Genomic DNA, 25,107 nt, shown 5'->3' with positions numbered 1-25,107 from the left:
CAAGCAGATCTTGAAGAAGTATGGCATGGAAGAGTCAAAGCCAGTATGTACACCCATGGTTACAGGATGCAGCCTCAGTGCAAATGATGAATCAGCAGCAGTCCACCAACCCACTTATAGATCCATGATTGGGAGTTTACTTTATTTGACAGGTACTCGACCAGATATTACACATGCAGTAGGAATGGTTGGAAGATTTCAAGCCAACCCAAAGGAAACTCATCTTCAGGCAGTCAAAAGAATCTTCAAATATCTTCAAGGGACCCAAAACTATGGCTTATGGTATCCTAGAAATACAGATCTCACTCTTCATGCTTACACAGATGCAGATTGGGCTGGAAGTGTGGATGATAGGAAAAGCACAAGTGGAGGTGCTTTCTTCATGGGTTCCAGATTAGTATCTTGGTTCAGCAAGAAACAAAGTTCGATTGCCTTATCTACAGCTGAAGCAGAATATGTGGCTGCAGCATCTTGTTGCACACAACTTCTTTGGATGATGCAGACCTTGCAAGACTTTCAAATCACTTGCACTCCACCTGTCTCTATCTTATGTGATAATACAAGTGCAATCAGCATTTCAAAGAATCCAGTCATGCACTCAAAGACCAAGCACATACCAATCAAGTACCATTTTCTTCGGGAGCAGAAGGTCAAGATGGAGTATGTTCCTTCTAAGGAGCAAGTTGCCGATATTCTCACAAAGCCACTGCCCAGGGAAACTTTTGAATATCTCAGACAAAAGCTGGGAGTAGTTGATGCTTCATCCTGTTGTTGAAGTTTGTTTGTTCTACAAAAAGTTGGTATACGCAGGTTACGGAAGGGATATACGCGTATATACGCGGATTCATGCTGGGAAAGTCGCGTGTATGCTGGACGCTTGTTGCAGAAAGAATATCCGCGTACATACGCTGTTTTATACAGGATAAACCGCGTATATGAAGTTCTGAACAGCAAGGGAAAACTCTGAAGTTCTGAACAGCAATGGGAATGTCAGAATTCTTCAGGCACAGTTTCAGGGAGTGCAACAGGCACAGGTTCAGGGGGAGCAGCTTAAAAGTCTCATAAAGCATTGTTGGCATTCAGATGTTTTGGTTGTTGGTTTCAGGAGAAGGAGCTCAGAAAGAAATTCTGGTTGCTGATCTAACAAGATGTTTATCAGATGCTGCTGGTGCCTTTCCTAAGTCTTGGTCTAGATCTGTTGTCTCTATGTCATGTATCTCTCTTGTCATATCTCTTTTATGGTATCAAGGTCATGTAACGGCCTTTGTTGGTTTCCCCACTATGCCTGGGATGAATGCTGTAATATAATTGGTTGTTTCTGTTATGTCCCCTCTTGGTAGGGAGTATGGATGTATGTATTGAGTCTTTTGGTGATAGGAAGGTCCCTTATGGTGTATAAGTCTTGGTTCTTGTTGAAGAACATCTTTTGCAGATCTGGCCTTCGGTCAGGGGGAGCACAAGTCAGCACAGCCAAACAGAGATATCAGCATGTCCTCAGGGGGAGCACAGCCCTTTGCCCTTGATGTCAAAGGGGGAGAGTGACTTGGTGTGATGGTTGCCATCAAGTCCAAAGGGGGAGATTGTTGGCATTATGATTCAAGTATTGTCCTTGATGGCAACTCACTCAGAGGATGGTACAGGTGCTCAGAGGTTGGTACAGGTGATGGCAACTTAATCAGAAGACAGATCTTAGTACAGCATGCCAAGGAAGTTCATATACGCATGTTCGTTAAGCCCAAGTCGCGTGTACACGCAAGTTGGTTTCAGAAAAAGCGCGTGTATGTGGAAAAGTATCTTTGGTCCATGGTGGTTAGTCCTTGGAAGTTGTGCCTATGATTTCGGACCATTGTGTCTCGACGGGCGTGTCGATCCCTAGTTTTGAAGTTGATGGTATTGTGTTACTATGGTTTTGGCTCTTGGTATTGAACTAGGCCTAAGACTATATAAGGAGAAGAAGATCATTAGGCAAGATCATCTTTCGACAAGGCTTGAATATCTAAGAGAGAAAGAGATCTGATATGCAGGTTCTGGGTTGCTTGATCTAAGCCAAGGAGAGATCACATCGGTTGATGGAAGACTAGATCTAAGGATAGATCGGGATCTAATGGTTTGAAATGCACTATCATGATATGGTTGATTATGCGTATTTCTAGATCTGCATATCGTCGCAATGTTACGTTTTGGATCTAACTAATGTCTGGTACAGCTGCAAATTGAGAAAGTTTATTTTTAGATCTGTACGCAGGTTGGCTTCGGTAAAAGCGCGTGTATACGCGGGTTTTGCTCATTGAAGTAGCGTATATCTTTTGAAGCTTGATTTTGGGTTTACAGTGGGGTCTGACTGTTATTGCAGAGTTCTGTAGTCTGCTCTGTGTTTTGGTAACTGGTGATTGACAGGGTTCAGTGGTTCAGTGATTCAAAGTTTGGTTGTTTTATGCTTCAATGATCTGTTGTGGAAATTGAATGATTTGTGGTCTTCAGATTGTAATGTTGTGCTTCAGGAATATCCAAGTCTGAAAATGTATGAAAAGTGATATCTGAAAGAAGGAAGATTGTAGGTCAGCACCTACGTACTAGTATCTTGGCTAGTACAAGAGCAAAGGGGGTTGGAGCTCCCTTCCAAGGAAGTTTGGAGAACGAGAGAAGGTTGTAGCCTTCTGCAGGTTGTAGCCTGCGTACTGGTATAAGGCTGCACCAGTACAAAAGATTGTAAACTGAAGTTTCATATTAAAGAAAGATAGAGACAACTTGCAGCAGGTGGTTTTCACCCACATTGGGTTTCCACCTTATATCTTGGTGTTCATGTGTGTGGCTTTTTATCTGTTCTATTATACTGCACATGTTTACTGTTAATGTGGTGAATAATGTCCTGATGCACTTAATTGAAGAATAAGCTAACTAAATTGTGAGTTTTCTTCTTATACGCTGTTTTACTTCGTCACAGTAGCGTGTACACGCTGGTTCACTTAACTGAAGTAGCGTATATGTTTCTGAGCATTTAAAAAGGTTGATTAATCTGATAATACTGATTCACCCCCCCTCTCAGTATTATTTCCAACAAGTAATGGGGTAATCACTAGTATTATAGGGACCCAACAAATTGATTGCCTTCTATTTTCGTAGTAGAGGGAGACATATCCTTAGGAGGATTGGAGACTTTCTTCCTTGAATTCATCATTTGTGTTCTAAAGATCAACCTTCAAGTTGTTAGGCTTTGAATGAAGGTACTGCTCTGATACCAATTTTTGGAAATACTGAGAGGGGGGGTGAATCAGTATTTATTTTTCCGACTATTGTTTTACCAGTTAAAACATTTATATTCAGAACACAAGATGAACAACAAGAATAAATGATTTTATTAATATAATCTTTTCAATAAAATAAATACAATATATAGATGGTTGAAATCAGTTTCCAAGCACCAACTTGGACTTTGGTGAGGCTCCAACCTCTAGAGCTCCAACTCTATTTTGCCAAGGTACCAATCTTGGACTTAGGAGCACCAACTCCCAAGGAATTCAATCCTTCCTTTTCCTGAGACACCAGTCCCAAGGACACCTATCCTTCCTACTTCTAAGGCACTAATCCCAAAGGACTCCTATCCTTCTTACTTCTGAGGCATCAGCCCTAAGGACTCTAATCCTTTTCACTTCTGAGGCACTAATCCCAAAGGACTCCTATCCTTCTTACTTCTGAGGCATCAGCCCCAAGGACTCCAAACCTTCTCACTTCTGAGGCACTAATCCCAAAGGACTCCTATCCTTCTTACTTCTAAGGCATCAGCCGCAAGGACTCCAACCTTCTCACTTCTGAGGCACCAACCCCAAGGGTTCCAACCCAATCTTGTCAAGGCATGATTAATAGTAATTTTATGCTCTTAGAACTCTTCTCTACTGAGTTTTGTCTGTTTATAGCTTCACTGTAGTCTCCATGCTACAACATCAATGAAAACCAGCCTTCTTGTGAAGGAGTCTTTACAACTCTTCATACTACCCAACAAAGTCTCCAATAACATTCATGACCTCTGATGATGTCTCCACATAGCCTTAGTTAGTCCAATGTTAGCTACACTAAGCTCTGCATAAGAACCAGATTTATGTTCAGGCATATGTTCTTATTGTTACAATGAATGCTTCAGCATGACTGTTTCTTTGCTGGCTACTTCTGCCCTTCGACTATCTCCTATGTTGTTTGTCCTTCAGCCCTTTTTATGTTCTGCTGGACCCTCTCACTACCTCTGTTTCCTCCAACTGTATCAACAGCATTCAACACACATACTGTTCTCTGTCTTTCCTGTTTTTATATATTCCTCATGCCTCTGTCTATCGGTTTCCTATTTTCGCTGGCTCTTTGGCTTCCTCCTTGGTCTCTATAGTTTCCTCTACATCGCTTGATTCTTCGGCTTCCTTCCTTGGTTGTTGTGGCTCCCTCTGTCTCTTCGTGTTCACCTACACTCCTGAGACACGTTGATTCAACCGCGAGAACTGAATAATACACAGAGAATACGTATTACAAGTTAAAACCTGTAACAACGGTCCTTTTATAAATAATTATTGACATACACAGTGATTTACCATTTAAAGGAGTTGCCACGTCTAAATCGCAATTGCAATCACCATGATTTAGCCTACTGAACTATTGTTCAGGCCTCCTAAACTATCGGGTGCATTTTATAGTGCATTTTTTCCTTCAAACCTCGCACAAGGCCAATATTCAAATACACTGGAAATCAGAGAAAAAATGGAGAAAACATTGAAGGGTGGACTTCAAGAGTTATTACACTTGCATCTATACTGTATCGGGTCTATAGTATAATCGCAATCGGTGCTCAAGACTTCCAGGGTCCTTTATACATCGAGACCATGGCATTGTCGATGGCTGACGGCCAATCCTCTTGCAGATTCGATATAACATTAAACCTACCTTAATGTTGTCATCAAGTCCGCAACGCATATATCACAATCGGGGGTTTGGGGTGATGGCACATAGCCAAATCGCCGATTATCACATCGTGGATAGATACGCATATGTGCCTATATACATTGTGATTACCACTGATGCGATATAACAATAGGGTACGATATAATAGGACCATCGGGTCTGCATACATTATCGCAATTGGAGGTTTCAGGGGTGACACTTAATAGCACCCGCTGATATAATATACTGCTCCGTCTCTGATAGTATATATTGCTCCACTCCTTTAACCCTGTTTATATATTGCTCCGTTGTTTCCTTTCTATCGATTCCAAGTGGCTCCTCCAATATTATATACTGTTCCGCTCTAATACTACTCCGTAAACTGTTCTTCCGCCGTGTCCTCCGCTCTTCCTCTATGCTCCTCTGATCAGTCTTCCTTTGGATTTCAAACCTTTGGCATATATTACTTCTCCTGTAGCTCCAATAAGATCTATTTATGCTCCTCCGATATGGCTCCTCTTGCTTATGGCTTAGCTACCCTGATCGTCTTGCTCCTGTCTCTTCATGGATCAGTTCTGCTCCCCTTAGCTCCATATCATCATCTAATATCTAGAATATTTCCATATTGACATCAATGGCAGCCTAGGTCAACAAATATGTGTCAGCGATATATATATATATATATATATATATATATATATATATATATATATATATATATATATATATATATATATATATATATATATATTGTTATGAATGTGATATGTTTTATTAATGATTACTTTGTTTAATTTCTTAAACAAAGTAATCATTATCTATGAATGCATCTTTCTATTGATTAGTAATTCATCTATATGATTATTGATCTGTTAGAAATAATCCGAAATCGCATTGTTTATAGAATACCCGGGTTATATAAATATATTTGTATATTTTGAGTCAGGATAAAACATTTGCCCTCTCCATTATATATTACAAAACAAACATCCATTAAACCATTCATTAAGGGAAATTGGTCCCATAATATCCAGTCGAAGCCACCACACCAAATGGAAAAGGAGTTGTACTAAGGTCTAGACCAGGTGGTTATCCCCAATGTTGGTGCGAGGATTTTAGAGGCATCAATATTTTTGGCACTAGAAGGAGGACGAACTGTGAATGGCGAGTAAATCCAAATCCGTAGCCCATTCTAAGAGTAAAACCCCCTCACCATCTCCTCCAACTTCTCCTTCGCATTCTAAATCTCCTATCTTTAAGCGAGAAGTTGAAAAGGAAAACACAACACCCACTACTGAAAACTTAAACACACTTGAAAATTCTTCTCTTGAACCCCCTAAACTTCAGATCTTGATTCATAAACTCCAAGGGTTTTCAATATCCAAGAACAGTCTGAGTTATCCCAAGGCAGTGTGACTTCGCAATATATTCCATCCCATCCTCTTACAAGATCCGAGAGTGAAAAGCTTGGTATTCCACCAACTGAATTTCTTCTACCAAGTAGAAAAAAAGCTAGGAAGGCACCTTTAGAATCTGAGAGTGAGACTCTTTCTTCATCATCATCCATTCCATTTAAACCAGTGCAAGGTCATCCATCCACTCTCCAACTCAAGATCATAATCCATAAGGGTACAGGTACTCCATCATCCTCTACCCAATCACTTTCAATTGTCTCTTCACCCTCCTCTACTGTCAGTTCGACAATGGCACATAATTAATCTCAACCAAGGCCATGGAAAAATCCAGGACTTGTCGCTATGCCTGCACCCTTGAGTCAATTACCATCTCATCTTGAAAAATGGTTACCAAAATTTAATCCAGACATTGGCATATTAGCAGAAGAACATATAAACAATTTTATGTTGTCCATAAACCTAAATGGGGTAACAGAAGAAGATGTTGTTGTTAGGATTTTCCCATATACTCTACAAATGGTAGCTGGATCATGGTATTTTTCATTTCCATCAGGATCCATCAATAGCTAGGATGCTTTTCAAGAACAATTTTTAACCAAGTTTGGAGATGATAGGTCTACAGCGACTTTGATTAATGACCTCTCCAATTTGAAATCTGAATCAAAGGAACCCATCAAATACTTCAAATCTCGATTTAATAAACTGTTGAATAAAATCCCTGCATCATCCAAGCCTAGTGAATAAGTTCGAAGTGAATGGTATATCTCTGCTTTACCTTCAAACATAGCCATTTTCGTTGATAGGGTTGCTAAGCCCACATTAGCAGAAAATATGAATGAAGTGATCGTTGTTAAAAACGTATCATTGCTTTGGAAAATAAAAATGCCCTTGAAGAAAGAAAATAAAAAAAGGTTACTTTCAAAGATGATTCAAAGAAGAAAGCAGTTAAAGACCCATATGACATGGAAGGTTTACAAAAGGTTCTGAAAACTATGTCTAATGAAATGGTGGAAATAAAAAAACAAGTGGCTGAAACTTCTACTAAAAAACCATTTAGAAACTTTAGAAGAAATCAGTCAAATGAACCAAAACCACCTAATGCTATATCTAATGCAGAATCAGATCAAGATGATGATGAGGATGAAGACACAGTTTTATCATCAAAGAAAATGGAAGAAGAGGAAATAGTGGAATGTCATGGGATGTGGGACTTTATCTTGCCCAACTCTGACAACGAAAGTGAACAGGAAGCTCTCCCAGTAAATACCAGAAGTAAAAATGCAGTAGAGCCTGTTCAAATAAATCCAAAGAAGAAAAATTCAAGCCATGTCACTAAAGACAAAGCTCCCATGAAGAAAACTCCAGTTGTGCCTACCCAAAATCAACCATCATCCTCCAATCCACCCTCATCATCTAAAACATTAGTAGTCTCTAACTCTATGGATTACAACATTGTGGAGGACATGAAGAAAACTCGAGCAAATATTTCTTTACATGAACTTAGCAAGCTAAAAAACCAACAGAAATTGTTACTTAAAGAGTTAAATGCAGTACCTTCTTCTCCTCTTCCAACCAGTGTATTATCCATAGCAGCAAAAGGATTAGGTAAACCACCATCGGATAAAGTAGATGCTATTGATGTTGTTTTGATCGGAGATAGGTCTAATTCTCATACTCCTCCTTTTCTCTTGACTTATGAGATCTATAATAGAAATCTGCATAACTGCCTGATAGATTTAGGGGCTTCATGGAATATAATGCCAGCTTCAGTTTGCTCTAAATTAAACATTGAGCCTCATAAATCAGCAGTTCATATTGTTCAATTAGATCAGACTAAAGTGAAAATTTTAGGAGAGATTAATTCAATTACCATTAGGCTATCAGCTGATCCCAGAGTAGTTCATAGAATTAATATATTGATTGCTGACATCCCTAAGTTCTATGGTTTAATTCTAAGCAGGGATTGGTCTGAGAAACTCCATGGTTAAATTTCCACTGATTGGTCTCACATGTGACTTCCCTATAAAGGGAAACCAAATCAAATCAAAATAGATCGAGAAAAACACATGACTCATACAGTTTCAAAGTTTGAACAAGAAAACCAACCTGTAGCTTTCAATAACAACATTCTTGGAAATTACTCAGCTGAGTCATTCTTTGGAAATTTTAATGCTCAACAATCGCCTTTTTCCTATTAATAGTATCACATCACAAATTGAAATCTTCTCTCATGCTGATACCTCAAGATGTGTTAGTATTGTTGATGAACTTGTAAATAAATCTATAGATAAGCCTTTATTTTGGTCTTTATATTTTGATGGATCAAAATCCAATGACGGTGCAGGAGTAGGGTGTATTTTAGTTAGTCCATAAGGGGAAAAAACTATGCTATCATGCAGGATAGAGTTTGAGTGTACCAATAACACTGCAGAATATGAGGCATTGATCCAAGGGGTCTATGAAGCAATAGGCCTGAATATTCAATATCTGAAAGTGTTTGGTGATTCCAAGATTATCATTAAACAAGTAAGGAACATTATTCATTGTTTCTCAAGTCATCTCAAACATTATCAATCCCTTGTTCAAGATCTCATAACTCATTTTCTAGCATTTAATACTTCTCCTATTCTTAGATATCATAATGCAGCAGCTAATTTATTGGCTAATGTTTTTTCTAAACTACTCCTATCTGAGGATTAAGGTCCAGATAGGTTTTCAATTGAATTAATTTTTCGGCCATCTGTCCCAAACAATGTCACCAATTGGCGAGTGTTTAATCATGATGAAGACATTTTAAATTTCTTGATCTCTAAAAAATCTTATGATGATCAGATTATTGATGAAAGTGATCATGATCTTCAGCTAAAACAAAGACCAAATGAGAATTCTATTCCTAAATCTATGGTCAAGCTAGAATATCTCTATGACATCAAAGATAGATTCGAAAAGGTCACTAATGAAAAACTTCAAAGTTCTACTTTAAAGTTTGAATTAGTAAACCTTGGCACTGAAGCCAAACCACAAAATGTCAATCTAGGACTTGAACTCACATCAGAAGAAAGATTTTCTTTCACCAGATTATTAAACAAATACAAAAATGTTTTTTCTTGGAATTACAAAGATTTGAGAACTTATGATACTTCTATCATTCAACACACGATTCCAATGATTTCTGACGATAAACCTATACAACAAAAGTTAAGGAAAATTCACCCAAATCTGGAAAGCCAAATCAAAGTAGAGTTGAATAAACTTCTGAAAGCTAAGATAATTTTCCTGGTCAGACATTCTAAATGGGTTTACACTTGGTACCTGTAAGGAAAAAGAATGGTGATATTAGAATTTGCATTGATTTTAGAAATCTCAATAAGGCATGTCAAAAAGATAATTTCCCATTAACAACAATGGAGTAGATACTTCAATCAGTAGATGGTTTAGAGTTAATGTCCTTTCTTGATGGTTTTTCAGGATACAATCAAATATTGGTGCATCCAGATGACAAACTAAAAACTACATTCATAATTAAATAGGGAACGTATGCTTATCAGAAAATGCCTTCTGGTTTGATAAATGCTGGAGCTAGTTTCCAATGAGCCATGGATATAGCCTTCAAAGGTTTGATCAATAGGTCAGTTTTTGTCTACTTAGACGACATAACTATCTTTTCCAAGAAAATGGCCAATCATTTACATGATTTAAAACAGATCTTTGAACGATATAAAAGGTATGGGATTTCTTTAAATCCCAAGAAATCATTCTTTGCCATAAATGAAGGCAAACTCTTAGGATTTATTGTATCCAAAGATGGCATATATATTGATCTTGATAGGATAAAAGAGATTTCTGATATTCCTTTGCCACATAATAATAAAGCAATGCAATCATTTTTAGGACAGATAAATTTTGTAAAATATTTGTTCCTGATTTTTCTCATATAATCTTACCTTTACAAACTATAATTAAGAAAAATTCAGTTTTCAAATGGGCACATAAGGAAAAGCAAGCCTTTGACTCAATCAAACAGGTAATTATTAATGCTCCTGCATTGAATACTCCCAATTTTTCTAATCATTTTATTTTGTATACTTTGGCCACTAAAACATCTTATGTTGTTGTTTTAACACAAATCAATGATTAGCAAATAGAGGCACCTATATATTTCTTTAGTTCCAATTTGCAATGTGTTGAACTCAACTATTCAGAAGTAGAAAAACAAGCTTTCGCTGTGTTTAAATCTATCAAACACTTTAGACCATTTCTCCTAAAAACACGCACAAAAGTAATAGTCCCATTCTCTGTAGTGAGACAATTGCTAGTACAAAGGGAAGTACGAGAAAAGAGAGCTAATTGGGTAACAGCTTTACAGGAGTATGATATTGATATTAAACCAACAAAAATTGTGAGAGGGCAAGGTTTTTGAAGGTTATTAGCAGGAGCTTCTAATATTCCAGAACATGAAGATTCAGATAAGACTTTTCAAGTGAACGAGATAAGTATCATAAATTTTGAATCCCAGTATGTTGATGTGATCTTTTACTTGAAAAATGGATATGTTCCCCCTAATTTCAGTTACAAAAACAAACGTGCCTTAAGATTAAAAGCAAAACACTTCGAAATCATTGATTATGTGTTATTTAGAAGAAATTATGATTCAATTTTATTAATATGCCTAGAAAAACTGAAGCACAAAAGGTTTTGTAGGAACTACATGATGGTCCAGCAGGTGGACATTTTGGAGGAGATACTACAGCTCACAAAATCATACATTTTGGATATTATTGGCCCACTTTGTTTAAATATGCCCATGATTATGTCAGGAAATGCACGATATGCCAAACTGCTAGTGGGAGACAAAGGAAACCAACCTTTCATTTACGACCAGTAAACATTGAGCAACCATTTGAACAGTGGGGGCTTGATATCATAGGAGAGATTGTTCAACATTCTTCCAAGCAACACAGATACATCCTTACAGCCATGGATTACTTCACAAAGTGGGTAGAAGCAATTAAAGGTAGCCAATTTTGATGCAATCATTGAGTTCATTGATCAATTCATCATTACCAGGTTTGGTGTACCTAATGCCCTTATTTTTGATAATGCATCTTATTTTTCTAGGAGTAGTATAGTTGAATTTTCTCTTAAGAGAGGTTTTAAATTAAAATATTCTATAAATTATTATCCTCAAGGTAATGGTTTGGCAGAATCAACTAATAAGAATCTCATTAAGATTATTAAAAGAACTGTTGATCAAAATCAAAAGAATTGGCATAAATCTTTAATATTTGCATTATGGGCAGATCGCATACCTCAGAAGGCCTCAATAGGCACTTCTCCTTTTAACTTAGTGTATGGGAAAGAAGTTGCAATACCTTCAAACTTAGTACTCCCATCTCTAGCCCTAGTACAATTTATTGAAGAAAATCCTTCTTCCTCTATTCAATTAAGATTTGATCAAATCCTCAAATTGGAGGAAGAAAGAGAGAAGGCCAAAATCACTCATGCTAAACATCAACAAGTCATTAAATCTTCTTTTGATGCAAGTTCTACCGGTTCAAAAACATTGCAAATTGGTGATCTCGTGTTGAAATGGGACAAAGCACATGAAGACAAAGGTAAACATACCAAATTTCAAAATATGTGGCTGTGACCATTTCAAATCATTGAAAAGATAGGCTCATCAATGTTCATACGGCAAGATTAATCAGGAAAGAGAGATTCTCTTCCTGTGAATGGGCTTATCTTAAAGAAATTATTTTCTTAAGGAGGTAACCCCTTCTTACCTGTAAATATTCTTTATGAAAGTTTGTTTATTTTTTAGAAAATAATGTTGTAAATAGTATTCCATTAGCCTTTTACTATTGAAAATCTCTTTGAGTGAATATTGTGAATACTTGCTTTCAAATGCTAGAAAATGTTAAGGAAATGATTACAGTTCTGGGAAGCTGAATAAAACATTAAACATTGAAGACCTCTTTAAAATTTGCAAAATCTTGCAAAAACTTGAAAACACTGTAAATTATTCTAAGTTTTATTAAAGTTAAGAGAGGTTGTTCATAAAAAGTAAAGACTTTACCAAGCTTAGCTTCCATAACTCTAAAATTGTCATCCATAAACTCTTAAGGAGAAAGTCATTCACCCCATCCACTAAGTTTATGATTTTTCATAGTGTAATTGTAAAATATTTCTGATATAAAAGTTAAGAGGTTTCATCATGAGCCTGCTTACCATAATCATAGGGAACTAATTAAACTGACATTACCAATACTGCATATCAAAACAAGGTAATGGCTTATAATCATAAGACAAGGGGTATCATTACAAGCCAGCTTGTTCAGTTCAATTACAACCAGTGAATGGAATTGTCATCAACTGGCTCCCAAACTAGGACAATGGCTTTTTATCTTTAAAAAATTGAAAGAATAAAAAATCAAAAAATATATGTAAACATATCTTTCTGAATTTATCTTTCAAAAGTTATGCTCCTAGATGGATGGGACAATGAATGATTTATGATTAAAAGGTAACCCTGCCGAGACTAAAGATGTTTGCTGGCAGCAGAGGCAATACCTGTGACAAAATAGTAAATTTAAAAGCTAATTTGGAATAGCCCCCTACTTTATCTTTATCAACCAATCAAAACTTGAAGAAACCGAAAATGTTTTTATTTTTAAGGGATTGCAAAAGAAAATGCAAAAAATTGTTATTTTATTCAGAGTTAATTTTTGTTTAGCTATTCTTAGATGGTTTTTTAATCCTCAATTGTTTCCAAACTAAGAAAGTTTAGGTATTGCATTATTTTTCAAAGATAACTATTTCTCCCAGTGAATTTCCAATTGTTGTGCTATACAACAACCCTCCCTTTTCAAAAAATTTCATAAAAAAACTTTAATAAGAAATGGGTACCCTTTAGAATATAAATAAAATCAATAAAAAGTTTGAAAATCAATTTTATAATAGGTTATATAAAATTTGCTTTTTAAGATACGATAACTCACAACCGCAATTCGCAATCTATCAAACCCCTGAAATTCTTCTTGATAAGGTCTAATCTGATTTCAATCACAATAAAACCTTATCATAAAGCTTTATCGAACAAAAGCAATTATAAAGGAAAAATATTGCATCGTGCACATCCTTTGTTTCAATGGTGGACTTAAGGTGTTCCATTGACATTCGCCGATGCGATAACTCCATTGGACAATCGCATATCGCTACTTATCAAGAAGCCCTTCCAAGTGTTCATATAAATCCTCAAATGCGATAAACCAATCGCAATCGTACATCGCTGAAATCATAAAACACATACCAAAGGCCCCTTTGAAATCTTTCGATGCGATTTCATTATTGAAAAATGTGCTTTTCGATAAAGGTGAAATATGAGCTATCACGAACATTTGGGAGTTAAAGTTATAAATCAATTACACAGAAAACTTTAAAAAGATTTATTAAGTTTAAAACATGTCACCTCCTCATGCCAACTCACCATTGATCACAATCGCAACCATGCAATGGAACCATTTAAGCACGGCACTTATGATTCCCGATCTGCGATCTATGATTATCGCTAATCGCTGATCGGGAGGTCATGATACCATTCTAAAAAAGGACCGCTATAAATTGGCAACGCGACATATCATTATGGAATTAAAGTTTCATGTTGGAAGTTACGAGGAAATCATTAAGAAGTAGTTATGGTTGAATTTTTCAAGGATTTCACCCATGGTGGCTTAATATATCATAGAACCGTAGCATCTACTGCGCTTAATTGTTGTTATTCCTGTGTGCTATGTATTAGCTTTGAACAAGTTTTTTTCCACTGTTACATCCTTCCATTTCATTTTCAGAGCAAATCCGAAAATATCAGTCCAGCAAAAATGTCTAAGAGAGCTCGGAAAGAAAAGGCCCCCATCGTGACAAAAGATGAACCAGCAAAGCTGGTACTGATAGCTAATACTACCTGTGCGGGCCTCGGCAAGACTTCATGGGAAGGTATATATAATTTACTCAAAGCCGAGGATCCAAGTGAAGTTGAAGAAGAAGGAGCAACAGCTGGTTCAACTAATAAATTAGAAAATACTCTATACGACTTAGCTAGCTCCTTCCTCCATGGAATAGCAACCCGAGCGAAAGTGTTACCATACAATGACATGGTGAGATGGGTTATAGAAAGTATCAACATAACCGATAGGGCCTTCTATACAACCAATGGAAGGATGTTCGGGACATTCAGGGCAGAAGATATCAAGAAGATGTATCAATTGCTAGACCCCCAGAAACATTACAATAAAGCATTTTTAGAAGCCTTCGCCAAGGAGAACGATATAGAGTCGGACCCTATCAGGCAATGGAGACATTTCCCGAACAAGCATAAGCATGAATCTTCTGGTATGTACTCCGTAGACTCCTTAGCATCTCCTTATTGCTATGCTGGTGCTATGTTATGTAGACTTTTTGGAGCCTCTGATTCAACTAGGTTTACTATAGAAATGGTGCATTTAATGGAAGCAGAAATCTACTCTTATATCATGGATTGGGCAACCATTTTATTAGATAAAATGGCCAACCAAATCCTTGATTATAGAAGAAATAGGTTTGTAACTAGCCGTACAATACCCTCATTCTATATGAGCGTCTATATCGTGGATACCATTTGTTTCAATTCTGTCTACCCCATCCTAGGTGGGAAATGGACTCCTCAAGACCTAACTCCAATTCACATTTATCATAAGTATTTGTGGAAGGCCCATTATAAAAATCATATATATAGAATTTGCCACGGTTTTATATTACCCGTCCATTAGGCCATATTCAACAAACCTACTCCTCGGTTATCTGATGAGGCCAGCATTGACCTAACATCAATCAGCAGTTGGTTTGGTGAAGAAATGTTCACCTATGTCAGACTTTTTGGCAACACCACAGATCCACATGTTCTCCCCTTGTACATTCCTGATAAGTTGTTGTCCAAAGAAATAGCTTACTAGATAACAGAAACAGGAATGTCAAGGAATCTCAAAGAGTCCAAGAAACAAATGTGGCCTCCATTTCCCCTCTGTTGTGGTACCTACATACTGCATGATTTCAAACATACGGAGAAAGAAACAGAGAAGATAAAAATTCTCAAGTTAGCAGTCATTTCAAAGAGACAGTATGATCCAAGAGCAGTGGCTTACAACTTCACTAGTCAAGTGAAGCTTGAAAAATTTGAACATGAGAAAGCTGAATATGATGACTTGATTACTTCAGCTAAAGTATTCTCACAGGTAAAACATCTAGCCAAGATCAAATTAGGAGCAGGGGGGAGAGATAAGTTGCGCAGTTCAGGGCACATAGGTTACAAACACAGCCTCTAGATTTATTGGCCACTACCCCTATGGTGCAGAAAGAAGGCCACAGTAAAGAACAAACTACTGAGAAGTGTCCTCAAAAGGAGAAGACTCCTGGAAAAGAGCGAAGTCCCAAAAAGGAGCCGATAAATGAAAAGACCAACGAGCTCCTTGATACCGATGCAAATATTGGTTCCACCTTAATCAAGGAATGGGAGCAATTCAATCAAATGATCAAAAAGCAGAATGACTCGCAAAACATCGTAATACCAGAATCGACCGCAACACAGGAGCCTGTTGTTACTAATATTCCAATTGAAGGGGCAATCAGCACACCCAAATTCAGCAAGATATTGAAATAATTCCTAAGAATCCTATAGAAGAGATTGTATTGAAGGTAGAAGAAATACCGCTCCTAGACGTATTCTATAGTCCAAAGCATAGGGTTGTGGTCAAAAGGAAAAGAAAAAGGAGGAAAATTGACCAAGGACCTCTTTCAACTCCTCATTCCAAACTGATGAATGTGGTATGGAAAGACTCATAAGTCAATCCTTCTGAGGATTTAACCAAGTTATCTCAGTATGCAGGTGCTTATACAACCGCAACAATGGAAAAAGCCTACGAAGTCAGTCAACTAATCAGGGAAAAGGATCTAAGGATCACCCAACCCAAAGGGCAATCAGCAGAAGAACAGCAAAGGATTAGTCAGCTTGAGCAACAGCTAGCAGAGCAAAGACAACAAAATTAGAAACTAAAAAAAAAGTTGAACCTGGAGAAGCAAAATATTGATCAACAGACTCTCCAGAAACAACAGAAGTTGTCTCAAGAACTCACCAAGGTTCAAATGGCAATTCAGCAGGAAAAGAAGGCTAAAGAAGATCAAATTGCTCAGCTACAATTACAGATAGAAAAATTCAAGGGTTATCTGAAGGTTAGTGAATTCAAGAAAGAAGCCCTGGAAGTAAACAAAGCCTTATCTCGGCAGCTAAACATCCTTTGTCATCAAATGTCATTGGTTGACCCATTATGTGTTATCTTTGCATCACTTATTGAACAGGTAGTTGACACCAGACTGGAATTTGAAAAAGCGGATGATAAGATAACAAATTTTCTCTCTTGGAAAAATTCGAAAGAAGGCATGGCTGCCAATTTACTGAAAATACAAGAATCGCACAAGGAAATCGTATTTTCGGAATGGGAATCATAGTTAATAAAAGTTGAAAGAGTGACTTCTAGAACTAGGGCTACAATGAATGGTGTAATCAAGTTAATAAATGGCAGCTTGTATATGGATAATTTGATCTCCGATTGCTCTCCAGGAAAACTCCTGAAAGCAATAGCATTAGAAGATCAATGGAGACCAGAGCTGGCAAGCAGAGAAGAACAAATCAGCAAGGTGAAAAACTTGACATGGGATGAATTCTGGTTTTTCTTAGTCAATACACATAGCTAGAAGATGGCCATGAAATGCCTTTCTGACGCAGTCAATCTCATGGTTCCCGAACTCTCCGATGCTACGTACACATCCCAGCTACATTCCAGGATGAGTCACCCTCCGGAAATTTAGCCAATGCTCTCAATTTTTCAACTGCAAGCGCAAGAGAAGAAGTAGATACAACGAATTAGTTCAAAGGCTAACACATTGTTATTTTCATGAATCAAATCCCAGATTTTCATGTTTACAGTTTTAACAACTCATAGCGATTTTTAGTGACAGTTAGTTTTTATTTTGATTATTTAAACCCTTTCATGTCTTTTAAGAAAGGGTCCTCAATTTCTATAAGATTTGACTGGAGAAGTTGCACTTTTGTACTTCTAAGTATTTTTTTATCAATACTGGATCAAGGTTCTACATTTTTGTGAAGAAGATTTTTCAAGACCTGCACTTCTGTATTTCCTGGAAGTTTTCTCAAATAAGAAAGTGCAATCGAAGTGTTATTTACATCGGAAGGATTCAAATGAATGCAGTATTCCTATCACTATTTTTGTCGTATTTCCTTATGTAATGAAGCATTCCTTTTAAAAGTTGCTATTGTTGATATATATATGTATGTTTTTTTCAAATAATTCTTTGTCACATCATTTCTGAAGATTTAGAATTGTTATCCTTTGAAGATATATGTCAGCGATATATATATTGTTATGAATGCGATATGTTTTATTAATGATTACTCTGTTTAATTTCTTAAACAAATTAATCATTATCTATGAATGCATCTTTATATTGATTAGTAATTCATCTATATGATTATTGATCTGTCAAAAATAATCAGAAATCACATTGTTTACGGAATACCCGAGTTATATAAATATATCTGTATATTTTGAGTCATATGATAAAACATTTACCCTCTCCATTATACATTACAAAACAACCATTCATTAAGGGAAACTGGTCCCATAATATCCAGTCGGAGCCACCACACCAAATGAAAAAGGAGTTGTACTAAGGTCCGGACCGAGTGGTTATCCTCAATGTTGGTCCTAGGATTTTAGAGGCATCAACAAGTTCATAAACAACCAGCCAAAACGGAACCAGAAGCATGCCAAGTGGGTAGAGTTTTTACAGAATTTCACTTTTGTGATAAAACACACAAGTGGTAAGTTGAACAATGTTGTTGATGCTTTGAGCAGGGTAAATTTCATTGTGCAAGAATTAAAAGTTGGTGTTGTAGGATTTGAAGAAATGGTTGATATGTATAAATATGATGCGGAATTTAAAGATATTTATGCAGTTGTACAAAATCCAATAGTTCATAATAGAAGCCAATGGTTAGATTATATTATCCAAGGAGGTTTACTGTTTAAAGGTAACATACTCGGAATTCCCAAATGTTCTATGAGGGAAAACATAATCAAGGAGAAACACAATGGAATATTATCTGGTCACTTTGGACAAGACAAAACCTTTGCTCAGGTAAATGCTTTTTACTATTGGCCAAAGATGCAAACTGATGTTAATAGATTTGTTGAGAAGTGTAGGATCTATCAGCATGCTAAGGGAAGAAGCCAAAATACAGGATTGTACCAGCCATTTCCAATACCAGACCGACCATGGGATGTAGTTAGTATGGACTTTGTTTTGGGATTACCTAAAACTCAGAGAGGGAATGATTCCATTTATTTTGTGGTAGATAGATTTTCCAAAATGGCACATTTCATTGCAGGTAAAAGACTAGTGATGCAACACATATTACTAATCTGTTTTTTTCAGAAGTTGTAAGGTTACATGGATTGCCTGTAAGTATTGTGCCTGATAGGGATACAAAGTTTATTGGGCATTTCTGGAGAACTCTTTGGAAGAAACTAGGTGCCAACCTTAGTTTCAGTTCAGCATACCATCCTCAAAAAAATGGACAGACCGAAGTGGTAAACAAAAGCTTGGGGAACATATTGAGAAGTTTAGTGTATAAAAATCCTAATCAGTGGGATTTAGCACTTGCTCAAGCTGAGTTTGCTTATAATGACACTCCAAACCGAAGTACTGGGATGAGTCCATTTCAGATTGTTTTTGGAATGAATCCAAGAGGTGTGTATGAACTCATAAATTTGGGTAAACAGGAGACAAGAAGTGCAAAATCTGAAGAGTTTGCAGAGCAGATGCAGAGACTACAAGAAGATGTCAAAAACAGATTGCAGGAAAGCAGTGGCAAATACAAACAGAGAGTTGATATGAGGAGAAGAGAAGAAGAATTCCACGTGGGAGATCTAGTGATGGTTTACTTGAGAAAGAAAGATTCCCTGTTGGGACTTATAATAAACTAAAGATGAAAAAGATAGGGCCATGCAGAATTGTGAGGAAGTTTTCAACTAATGCTTATGAAATTGAATTGCCAGAAGGGATTGGAATATCACCTATCTTCAATGTTGCAGATTTATATCCATACAAGGAGACATAGTCAGAGCTACAAAAGGAACCTGCAGGAGATGAAGTTCAAACTTTAAACTGGGAAGAACAAATGCCAAAGACAGTCAAGAAAGAGGTGGAAGATGTTTTGGAGAAAAGAGTATCCAAAAGAACCAGAGGACAGGTTTATTTTCAATATCTAGTAAAATGGAAAGGACAGCCAGTAGAGGATGCTAGTTGGATAACAACAGCGGAATTACAGAAGTATGGAGTAAATCCTGAAAGTTTGATGAAGAATTCTTTTCTTCCTCGTGAGTCTAATGCAGGAGCATCCGGACTTAGCCAACAATGTGATTATGTGTTCACATGTTGTGGCTAACATGAGATGAATTTCATTGACCTGAGTGGTCAAAATCAGTTTTAGCAGAGAGGGTTGGATCTCTCGAATTTATCTTTACTTTAATTATTCTAATAATTAGATCACTGTATTAATTTTAGACTAAGATATAAGTTGTTAGTATAGGTGTGTCTCAGAGCTTGAAAATGGGGATTTGATTGTTAGACTAATAAAAATAGGGATCGAGTTGTCAATGTAGTTAGGATAGGATTTGGTTCATAAAGGAAAGGAAAAAATGTAACGAGAGATTAGATTATCGAGAATAGAGTGAGTAAGTGAGAGTTTGAGTAAGAGATAGGGTTTGAGATTGAACAGAGGTCAGAAAACTGTTGTAATCGAGCCGAGAGGGCCAAGACTCTGTAATTTACATTTCATTGAATAATTGATTGAAGTGTGGTGTGGACGCATTGTTTTGGTGCAGAAATTCATTTGTATCTATGTATCAGAATTCTGGACTTAATCGGGTCTCTGTTTAAACACTTTATTTATAAATCACAGTCGATGAGTGTTAAGGGTTACTATTGTACTTAAGCGCTAAACCTTTCCTTAAAGCTCCTTTCTTAAAATATGAATTAAGCACGTGGGTTGTATTTGATAAGTGGGAAACGATATCTCGCACGCCTAAAAGGTCATAAATAATATTTGGAAAATTCACACAATCAACCTTAGCGATCGACACATAGCACGAGAAAACCACTTTTCTTGTGCGCTCTCGACCTTGTTAGCACCTAAATCTGCCTTAGGATGAAGGAAGGCAAAATTCAGGGTAACCACAAACCACGCTCAGTCTGGCAGCTAGCCCTACCAGAACAGGAGAGGGCTCTCTCTGAGTCACGTTCAGCGAATAAGTAAACGGAATGGTCTGAGATGACTAACAGTGAAATATTGATCTTAGGCTAGTAAGTGAATATGGATACAAGAAACAATTTTTTATGAATGACTGAGTTTTTGGGATGGTATGGGACCAACGGACAGCAATGAACAGAGAATTTAATACAAAGGTACAGATTATTTCGTGAGGCAAGACCGGCAGAAAGTATAGCAATTTAGTTCGAAATAACGTAGAATGGAGAGATTGCTTAGGAGAGTGAAAAGGGCATAAGTACATGATTCCTTTTCAACAGAAGAAGAACGCTGAACATGAAATTTTCCCACAGGCAGAGCAATATAAATGAATTCTACCTTATCTAACTTAGAAAATTTCACTGGAAATGAATATGAAATGAACTGTGAAACATAACAAAATACATATGAAACATAAGAGACACATTTGCTACACTCACAACCACATGAAACTCATGAAACAGAGCCGTTTCCTTTCATTAATCCTCTGTCAAAATATACAATGAAGAAACAGAGTTTCTTTCCCACAGTCTCCCAGAAATTACAAGCCAACCAACCCTTTCCAAATGGTTCGCATACAATATATAGAATGTGCCATGAAGAGATAGAATGCCCAAGGGTTGGGGAGTTACTCGAATCATTACAAAATGGAGGTGGAAAGCCAACCATTAGCTACAGGTGCAGCGTTACAAACATGACAAATGGCTTGGGTGACTGTTTGCCTTCCTTTGCCACCTGGATAGAAGCCAATCTGGAGTGAAAATACTTTAAATTCCACCTTAGGTGCCCAAAAAGTGAAATGCTGATGAGCGGGCCCACTTGGAGAAAGTTGTGAATCGAAATTTCGCGAAACGGGTGCGATTTGGGCTTTTTCTCTATATGCGCCGCGCCCAATTCTATATGCGCCGCGCCACTTTGGAGGCTATTTTGGAGTACCTGCAGGAGTCCAAATTGTGCCCAAGTGTGCTTGTTGGAAATCCTATCCTGTCTACTTTCCAACCCAAGTGGAATTTCTAAATTTGGTGCTCATTTGCCCCTCCAAATCTTCATTCTCCCAAGACTGCTTCCTGTGTGTCAAAATAGGGGCAGAGAGGTCATTTTTTGAGTGTTTTTGACCTCCTGGAGACTCAAATCATGCCCAAATTTCATGTCAAAGCACTAGTAGTCATGATTTTGCATGCTGAATCCAAAAATGCAAGCCATTTGTGATTTGGAGCTCCCAATCCTAAGCGTCGCGCCACTGAGGGAGAAAAAACCTGTGCTTTGACCAAAAAATTACCATGTGACCAAAATTGCCCCAAATTTCTTGAAATTTGGGCTGGAGGTTCTCTATGAAGTGATATGTTGTGCCAAAGAAGCTTTAGCCAAGATTTGAAGCCGATCTTGCTCTTTTGCCTCTTTTGTTGCTTTGCTCAATTTTGCCTTCAAGCTCCTTATTCGGGCCTTTGCACTCATACCTCACAACTGAAGTACTTCATGATCAATTTCATGAGTGGAGCATACTCATCTTTCAAATATCTAAATGGAAAGACTCTTGTGAGTTGACTCAAGAATCTGGCCTTAATGTAAGGCTCATAGTGTTGCCTATCCACCTTCTTCTTCTTATCCCACTGTTCTCCAACATTTGGTATGCCTATTGCCACTGAGATAGTTTCGGGTGTCAATGTGAAGGTGACCCCGGCCAAGATAGACTGACCTCCATGTAGGTGAAGCACAAAAAGATGGGCCAACTCATGATGAACTCTAACATTAGCCACCCTTTGACAAAATTCAAAACATGCTAGGTGTTGGAAACATGACATAGCAAGAGGGCATGCCTGCAATTCAGTGAGGGTGTTTGGCTCATCCCTAACATGTTTTCCACTCTTGTGATGTCTCCTAGGAGCCTGTTCTTCTGGGGATGTATCACTTTGAGTCTCCACCTCATACTCTGATGAACCCTCAGATGCCATGACTGTTGTTTATGTACTGTGCTTGGACTGCCCTTTGATGATGGTGAAACTAGGTGTTGTTGTGATATCTGCCACCAAGGGGAACAATGAAACAAAAGGGAGTATTAGGAGGGGAGTAATGTGATGGGAATAGGGATTATGGGGAGAAGTTTGTTTAGGGATATGTAGGGGGTTTGGGTATTTGATAGGGTAGGTTTTTGGGGTTTTGACAAGGTAGGGTTTTGGGGTGTTTTATTGATAAATAAGAGGAGGGGAGAGGGAATAGGGTTTGGTAGTGTTTTAGGGTAGGGATAATGGGAAAATTGAGAAATGGAGGATAGGGAAAAATGGTAGGTGAGGGAAAATGGTGGGTGAAAATGGAACCTTGGTTTCAAAACCACAAATATGCAACCCTAGCAACAATGGCCTTTGGTGTTTTCTTGTGGTTGACTTTATGAGTTTTGTTGCATTTCAAACATTGCCATAAACCACCATATCATTTATAAAATTTGAGGAACAAGTCGCGTCATAGAGCCTACCTGTCAATTTGAGGGGCTTCACAAGAACTTTGAGGAAATTTGGCACGGTTCTGGCCCTTTGTGGGTGTACGCTGCACCCAAAACCCAATGCGCCGCACCCTGGGTGTGCACCGCGCTCATTGGAAAAATACACTGAGGTCCGGCTCTGTGTGCGTCGCGCCCTATGTGTGCGCCGCGCCCCTGTGTATATGCGTCGCGCCTTGAAAATCGCCTCCGACCTTGCTCCAAACACGCACGATGCACACTCAAACACTTCGCAATGTTTCCCTATGCACTTGCTTTGCACAATGACTTTGATTTTGGTGGAAACTTGTTTATAAAGACTTGGAAGTGATGGGTTAAATTTTTGCTTCTCCAAAAATCCATTTTTATAATGTTATGTTTTGACACTTTTTCACTGACTTAAAGCAACACTGATTTTCACTTTCCCTTTGAAATTTTAGCTCAAATGATGAAATTTTCGGCACTTTTTGCAGGGATTGCATGACAGGACATTTGGCCACGGAAACCATGACTGCATCTGAAGAAATCAATTGGCGACCTTTTGAAAATTTTATCACAAATGACACTGTTTGACTTTTCTTCAAAACAGAGTTTTGAAGAACAGTTGAAGTTTATCAATATGACGATGAAACTCTCTGAATCATTACTTTGTAAGGGCCTCACTCTGGCCTGCATGGCTTTATTGGACATATTTAAAGACCAAATTGATTAATCCCTAGACCTAATGATCGAAAATGACTTTTGTCCATTCAAGGACCAGACCTTGACTGTCATGGACTATGGTGATCATTGACAAAAGACCTAAGCCAGCAGGAGCCAGACATGGGGGGGAATGGCTAGCAATGACCTTTTCCGTTAGATTATGGCATGCCCCTAGCGAAATGCAGCTGAGTGAATGGAGCGGGACTCCTAAAAAATGAAATGCATAAAGAGTCTTGATCTCTGACGGAGGACTAACCAGACCAACTCTAACAGACCTGATATCGTTTGTGCAAGAATCCGCACGAGATTCTGCAACAACCGTTCAATTGGTCGGGTCACATCGACGATGGAGATCATTCGGGTAAGTTGATGAGTGAACGACGCGATATCCGTTGGATCTAGAGAAGTGAGATCAACGGCGTGAATTGAAGCACTCGATAAAAGGAGAAGTCAACAAGGGACCGATGGTGATTGGTCAGATAAGCGGGACCCTCAAGGGGAAATTCCATGTACAGAATCTGTTTAAGTGCAACTGATTGGTTACAAAGTTAACCAGTAGTCTAATTCCAGACTACCACCTCATTTTCATCAACCTCCTGCGTCAGAGACCCTGTCTCTACAAAGTATTGTTTAATGTAAAACATTTTTGAAGGAATCAACTACAGGAAAAGCTACAAGGATACTCAAATTTCAAGTACAAAAGAGAAAAATCGTAGTGGTAAGTGTATTATTGACACTGGATGCATTAGTTTCAATGTAGATATTGATTTGATCACTTGCGCTGCATTTATTAGTTTCAGTGTAGATATTGATTTCTAATCCTATTTGATCGCTTGCACTACATGCATTGATTTCAGTGTAGATGTCAATTTCTAATCCTATTTAATACCTTACACTAGATGCAATGATTTTAGTGTAGATGTTGATTTCTACTCCTATTTGATTTCTTGCACTGGATGCATTGGTTTCAATGTAGATATTGATTTCTAATCCTATATGATTTCTTGCACTAGATGCATTGATTTCAGTACAGATCTTGATTTCTAATTCTATTTGATTGTTTACGCTAAATGCATTGATTTCAGTGTAGATGTTGATTTATGATTTAATGCAACGAGATGTATGATGTACATTAATTTCAAAGTAATTAGATTAATAGTGTGCATTGATTTCAGTGTAAG

Source organism: Pinus tabuliformis, chromosome 3_1 (genome assembly GCF_031772625.1).
Source record: "Pinus tabuliformis cultivar Carrire ecotype Pingquan chromosome 3_1, CPIR1, whole genome shotgun sequence".
NCBI classification, from domain to species: Eukaryota; Viridiplantae; Streptophyta; class Pinopsida; order Pinales; family Pinaceae; genus Pinus; species Pinus tabuliformis.
This window is presented reverse-complemented; position numbering follows the sequence as displayed.